Genomic DNA, 7471 nt, shown 5'->3' with positions numbered 1-7471 from the left:
AGAGAGAGAGAGAGAGAGAGAGAGAGAGAGAGAGAGAGAGAGAGAGAGAGAGAGAGAGAGAGAGAGAGAGAGAGAGAGAGAGAGAGAGAATATATTATACCAGATTAGGATTATCTACCATCGTCTTACTTTAAATAAGTGCAAAATCATCTGTCGTGTCTGACATGACAACGATTCAACAGAGAACTTAAGTGAGAATGGACACCCCAGTTTTCAGAAGTGGGTCAAGGAAGTTCCCAAACTGAAGAAGGGCTAAAGTTTTGTGGGGCTTTTTTCGTTTCGTTTTTCTTACGGGGAAAAAGGGGGAAGGGAGTGGGAGGTTCCTCGGAAAAGTGGATAGTGAGTTCTAGCTCGCAAGCCATGTCAATCAAGTGCCAGTAGCCCGTGGATTAGATTGAGTGTGTCCTTGAGCAATACACGATAATACAGGCGAAAAAACAAACACTTAAGTTAAACCAGGGGACTGCACAAAGACGGTACACACTGGCTTGTTCGAAAAACAGTCTGTGTTAGCGTACTTTAATATTTGGCGTCCTATTTCTATATGCATATAAATAATAAATTCGCTAGCCGCGTGATTCAACCGCCTAAGTGAAACAATTTTCGAAAATCACTTTTTGATACCGTTGTATAGTACAGCCCATGATACACATTACGTTGAAATTTCGAGTTTGAAAGGTTACTGCAAAGTGTTCCAATCCGTTAGTAAATCAATCGCCCATATCACACAGTCCTCAATTTCCACCTGATTCAACCGCCCAAGTGCCAGTTTTGCAGCCCTGTGGCAAATAGGCGGTTGAATCACGCAGATTCTGAGGCTTGTTGATGTGTCACGTATGCGGCGTGACCCACACGACTGTGCCCTTTGTGAAAACAGACTAGCGGGTAACATCAAAACAACTTTTGCTAACTTCGACTCAGATCAAACCCTATCGATGGCCAGACGAATTTGTCAAGGCAGTTTACGTAATCTGTTACTAGGTTTGGTAGTGTAGTTGATAAAAGGAAAGATTGCATCAAATAATGTTAAACTGAATTGGCCACGTCGGTAAATTGTGTCGAAAGCTACTGGAAAAATGAATCTTTTTAATTAAAACTGTTTTAGGCCGTAACGGCACATACTGTGTTGTTTCCGCCGATCGCCACCCGCCGGAGCGACACATACTATGTCATTGTTATTTCCTTATTCAAAGACGTCGTTAAACCGATCCTAGTTTTCTCCGATCGGTTTAGCGTGGGTCAAAGGGCACATCCGCCATTTGCAAAGAAATAGCGGGGCTTTTCAATTGTTTACAGTGTTTTGGGGCGAGTTTTGAGCTTTGTTTTGCTTTGGAGTTGTGTGTCGTTTCTGAAATCTTCACCATGCCGAAGTATAAGCCTTTTGCGTCGCCAGGGAAACTCGTGGTAAGGCAAACTACTCAGAAAGCAAATGAATTATTGAGAGAACTTGTCGATAGCAGAGATTTAGGAGTAGAAAGTAGTCAACCTGATTTCATTTTTCGCTTTTTTAATGTCGTAATGTTATGTAACTCTTCAAAACTTACACATTTTCCTTTGAATTTCAACATTTTAAAACTAATCTTCAATGCCCATAACAATGATGTAGGTGCGGTTCGTACATAGAGCACGTCGTGCAGTGCCACCAAAAAATTGTTAATGTTCTATTGCACCTACAATAATAAAATAAAAGAAGCCAGAAAAAAACACTAGCCAAATATTATTTCAAAACAAGGTCCTTACTGGCGCCATAACTGTCATTTCTGTGTCTATAGTGCGTAAAACATCTACTATGCCATGCCAAAGTCCACGCGCTTTAGCTAAACATAATAGGATATATTCAACAGGGTAACCTGACCTATAAATCGCCCTTGTGGATAACCCAAGGGATGACGACACTCGTAGCGAGTTTGGCGGTACATTAATATTAATAAGACGGCACATCTCAAATGTGTTCCTTCCGAACAGTGCCGAAACATAGCCCACAGAAGGCAGTCTAAAAATAAACGAGATAGACCGTACGCTATTCTTTACCAATATTATGTGAGCCCCGGAGCAATCCAGCGGAGTGCTCAAGTGAATTGTGATTGGTTCATTGTCTGTCTTTCCACTATTTTAAGTGACTCTGTGACCATGAACCAGAGGGAGGCGAAGTTGATCGTCCTATGAGTGGTGCCTTTGAATGGTTTTGTAGTGAAGTAGTGAAAGTTATTATTTGAGTGTTCAGTTCCTATACAGGATGAACGAAATTGATGTTTACCTAACAAACCAATTTAGCACTAGAAATCAAAGCGACAAGTAAAAAGAATGGAAATAAAAGCGCGAGGTCCTCCCTCACCAACACAAAGATCCTACAATTATACATCTTCTCTTTTATTATGCCCTTGACTATCTTCAACATGCGATAGCTTAATTGTGCATGTCCACTTTTAAGCCCAACGAGCCGCCCTTGCAATGATGTATAATATGTCCACATTGCTAACATGAAAACATATCAAAAACACAAAAGAAAATAACAAATGTGATTTCCCTTGGTCAGCCATGATTCAATTCCTGTGAATCCAGGGTAAACAATACAGGTCTATAAGAGTTTTAAAAGTCTTTGATTGACAGCTGAGGGGTGCTTATACATTTTGTACACCTATTGGAAAATAGTTTTATCGCAAATAAGTGTGTGCCTCTTGTTGTGTCTGTCATGTACCATTCTTGAATCATTGATTAGTTCAAACAGTGCCGGGTAGATGATGCTTAATTTGTGAGGCAGCTTGCTGGAATCAGAATCTCGTCAATTTTTGGGCATGTAGAGTTATTGGTATCATCTTAAAGCTTGTTCACTTGTCGTTATTTGGATGAAAATAGTATCCATGTATCTTGAATACAAGTCGAGATATTTACAAAAGAAGGAGGTGGAGGTCACCTGTTTTCAGAGGTAAAATTAATGAGAAAATAGCTGCCAAAGGTTAGTTATTTCCTTAGCTTAAGAGTCCGCGGTAACTGAAAATTTACATTTTATGTGTCTTTAATCAACTTTTTTCAGAAAAATGCACACAGAAATTAGTTCTTTAATGGGCATAAAAGGTGTTGAGCCAACAAAACAACAATATTTTTAAAAATCACAAACCTGGGGAAAAATGCAAGTTTCTTCATTTTGGTTATTTTGACGAGAGCCTGATTCCACCACGCTGCCTCACATTTGTCACTGGAAAAAAAAGCCACTCATAAACATATTATTATACCCCCGGAACATTCTCTCTTCAACAAACTATCAGTTTTCACCTTTATGCAAAACATTGAGTTTGTACACAACTGCCCTATTATTCATGACCTTTGCAAAGGTAGTTTACAGGACTTGGAGATGGGAGCTCCACGATTGTCATATTACCAGAGAACAGAAGAGGATAAGCAATTTTGTGACAAGTAATTCTTTAACAAACTTGACGACATTGATTTCCTATTACTGCAGACAGAATACAGGCAAAATCTATCTTGACCAACACTTTCTAAGCCTTGGAGGCTTTTATTGGGAGTACCAAAGAAAATGTGAAGATTCACACATTGTCCCAGACGACTTTAGAGAGTAAAAAAAGAGCAACCTGTTGTTGCATGTATGTTGGAAGGATCAATGTGAAGTATGCAAGATAGGAGAAAGAATCTAACAAGAAGCTTGCATAAAACCAAGTGGATGGGACCAGATTATGTCTAGGATGCATGGACTTGGAAGCGAATTTGTTAGTATGTCGTTGAACACATCTGCTGCATTATATCATAACAGAACCAAATTAGCAGTCTATATTCTTTAGAATTTTGTAACCAAAGATGTGAAGTGTTACGTTTGGCATGAAGGAGAACGACCATTGATTGCCAAGGAATTCTCTTCTTGTGTCCGTGACGTCCTGGAGGAGCCTACTGACAATAAATGCAAGGTTCATTTTATATAGTGATGGCTGTACTTATCAGACCACAACGCTTCCTTGCCAAATGCAATCAGCGACATTTGTACTAGATAGGACAAAACTGTTGAACTCAAATACTTTGGGGAAAAAAACCCGCAAATATAAGTGGACAGCACACACAGTGTAAAAGAAATGTTCATGAAAATGACATGGTTTATGTGCTCATGGATGACCTTGAACTTTTTTAAGAGAGCAAGACAATACTCCCCCACCCTCTTTTTTTTTGGGGGGGGGTGTTTGATTTCTTGATCATTCAGACCTGGCTGAAACAACAAAACAACAAAAAACAAAAAACAAAAACCCGTTGTCACAAACGTTCATTGCCTTTGATAACACTGAACAAACAAAAACATACAGTACAAATTGAACGTTAAGATGAGTTGTCTTAATTACCAACTCCATGAGGACAAAAATGGTCCTGCCCCAGAAACCCAACCAAATAACTGAAGTTAGTTACTCTTAACTTTATAAGCACTCTTAAAACTATTGTGATTTGCTTTTGTCGATAACTCAAACGACCAAGCGACCATTGGCGCTCGTCAAGTGGCCTAGATTAACGTGATTCAAACGCCAAGATGCCGTCATAATGTCACTTAGCCAGATTTTGGTAGGTGTAAACCGCCTATATCCAGTAACTTATGTATGAAAGCTTTTCTTTTTTTAAAGTTAGTTACAGACCATCATCCTAGGTCGTATTATATCATACATCTGATTTTCAGATACATAGGTACGAGCAAAAGGAAATAAAACAGTTTCTTGCTTCTCCTGAAAATTGTGTCTCTTGGCACTTAGGCGGTTGAAAAACGCTGTAGGCTGTGGGGGTCTTTTCAAGACGGTCTACGAAGCTGGCTAGTTCTTGCTCTTGTCCTGCAAGGCCGTCTATATCGTCAGCAAAATGTAAGTTACTTATCGACGTGCCCCCAATACTGACTGTTCCTTCGTGATCTCCACGTGCGTCTGTCATGATCCTCTCCAAGAAAATGTTGAAAAGAGTGGGTGAGAGCAGACAACCCTGGCGTACTCACACTGTTGTTCGGAACCATTTCCCAATGTTTTTGTTGAACAAGACAGCGCTCGTAGCTGTGTTGTTGAATAGCTTTTCTATGACTTTGATCAAGTTGGCGTTGATGTTGTATAAGTTCAAGGTTGCCCACAAAGCTTCCTGCGTACTTCTCCTGTAGCCGTATCAACATAGCTGCAAGCTGTCTTTTCTTGATTTCTCTCCGTTCTTCAATAGTATTCCAAGTTCCTTGCTGTATCCATTCTTTGCTTGCATTATTTTTCTTGACACTTAGACATGTCTTACTGCTCTCTGTGTAGGCCTCAACAATATGCTTGCATTGGGTATTGACTTCATCTGTATTAGGGGTTGTTTCTTCCAAGTCTTGGAGAGCTTGAAATCGATTCTTTAGTTCTAGTCGGAAGGCAGATCTCACATGGCCATCACTGAGCTTGTGAACATTAAATCGTGTCTTTGTCGCCTCCCTGGTGAATGTTTTCTTCAGCTTGAGTTTTATTCTTGCCGTCACTAAATGGGGATCGCTGCCGACATCTGCTTCTCTTTTGACTTTCACATCCTGTAGGGAACGTCTCCACATTTCTCCTATCATAAGGTGGTCAATCTGGTTCTTGTCCCAGCCATTTGAATATAATTCCAGGTCAGTTTGTGGGTTGTACGGTGTGGGAAGAGGTTTCCACCTATCACCAAGTTGTTCAATGCACAGAAATCCACTAGTCATTTCCCGTTCTCATTTCTTGTACCCGTACCATGTTGTCCCATCGTTCTCTCATAGTTGGTGTTGTCCTCCTACTTTAGCATTCAGATCGCCCATTACAACCATAAGGTCGTGACGAGGTATATCTGTCAATTCCTTCTGTAGCTGTTCATAAAAATAGTCCTTGCTTTCATCTTCACTGTCGTTTGTAGGGTCGCAACATTGGAGGATGTTTGTGCTGGTGTGCTTTCCCTTCAGTCTCAGTGTCATCACTCTGCTGTTGATCGGTTTCCACTCCATGAGGCATTGCTCAAGTCCCTTTTTTAGGATGATAGCTACACCTTCCCTATGTCTGTCGTCTTCTCTGCCGGAATAGATCAGGGTTTCTCCAGTTGCTGTTCTCAGCCTGTCGGATCCTGTCCAGTGACTTTCATTTATACCCAGAGCGTGCAATCCATCTCTTCATCTCTGCCGTTACTTGTGCCAACTTACCAGTTTCATACATTTTCCTTATTTTCCACAGTCCTATGATAAGTTTTGTCTTTGCGGTGTTCAGGTCCTCCATCTTCCTGCAAACAGCTTCCTTGCGGCTTTCACTGCCAGCATTCATACGAGTCCCAAGGGACTCTGAAGGTCCATCACACACAGAAATATGGTGTCTCTTTGTTGCTGTTTCCGTAACATATGCTTTTTACCAGTCTGGGTTGTTAGCCCTGAGATGAACCTCCGGAACCTGGAGGGCCGGTGGATCACGCTTCGTCTGACCTCTACCCGTCGACCTGTCTGGCATGGATGGCCCTACCAGGAGCATAAGCTCCAGCCAGCGTAGCTCTTAGTCACTGAGGCATACCAGCTCTCTAACCACAACAAGGTAGTGATCCACTAGAGAGATTACGTAGTTTTGGCCGCCGTTAAAGACTTACTCAAAAATTTAAAAAATTATAAAGATAGAAACAAACTTGAAACTTAAAAACTTGATGGGCGTCGAACTCCAAGACTCGGAGTCTTTGTGTTTGTACGTTTGTTTGTACGTTTGTTTGTTCGTTTCGTCGTAGTTTGATTTTTGTTTGGTGTGTTTTATTTGTTTGTTACTGGTGTTGCTTTTCCTTTCTTGGTTCTAATGGTTTTGAAAGATAATAATTATAAAAATAATAATAATAATAATAATAATAATAATAGATAGCATTTGTATAGCGCAAATCCCCGCTCAACAGCAGGTTCTATGCACTTTACACTATATTATTACCCCAGCAGACCATAGAACACTCCGAAACAATCTCAGCTTCCCGGGAAGCATACAGTGCAAGCAGCTGATTAAGCGCTCAAACACTAACATACTGACAAGATCTTTCGCTGTCTATAGCCGGGTACCCATTCCCACCTGGGTGAAGTGAGGAAAAAAATTCGTGTAAAGTGCCTTTCCCAAGGACACAACGTTGGGTCCCTGACGGGATTCGAACCCCCGACCTTACGGTTGCGAGTCCGAGAGCTTAACCACTAGGCCACCGACGCCATTTCTTGTACCCGTACCATGTTGCTCCATCGTTCTCTCATAGTTGGTGTTGTCCTCTCCTACTTTAGCATTCAGATCGCCCATTACAACCATAAGGTCGTGACGAGGTGTTAATCTCATAGAATTATGCCCCCCCCCCCCCCATTAAGGTGGTGCCACTGACCGAAGTATCCTGAGGCCATTCCCAAAAGGGGGAGGTGGGGGGATGGGGTGGCGGGGACATTTCTCGTTCTTATCAACAGTAGAATTGTAAATGGGCTGATTCAACAATGTCACGCTTTTTACTGTGCTTG

The sequence above is a fragment of the Aplysia californica genome, unplaced genomic scaffold, assembly GCF_000002075.1.
Source record: "Aplysia californica isolate F4 #8 unplaced genomic scaffold, AplCal3.0 scaffold00304, whole genome shotgun sequence".
NCBI lineage: Eukaryota > Metazoa > Mollusca > Gastropoda > Aplysiida > Aplysiidae > Aplysia > Aplysia californica.
The sequence above is the reverse complement of the archived record's forward strand: the minus strand, read 5'-3'. Positions refer to the sequence as shown.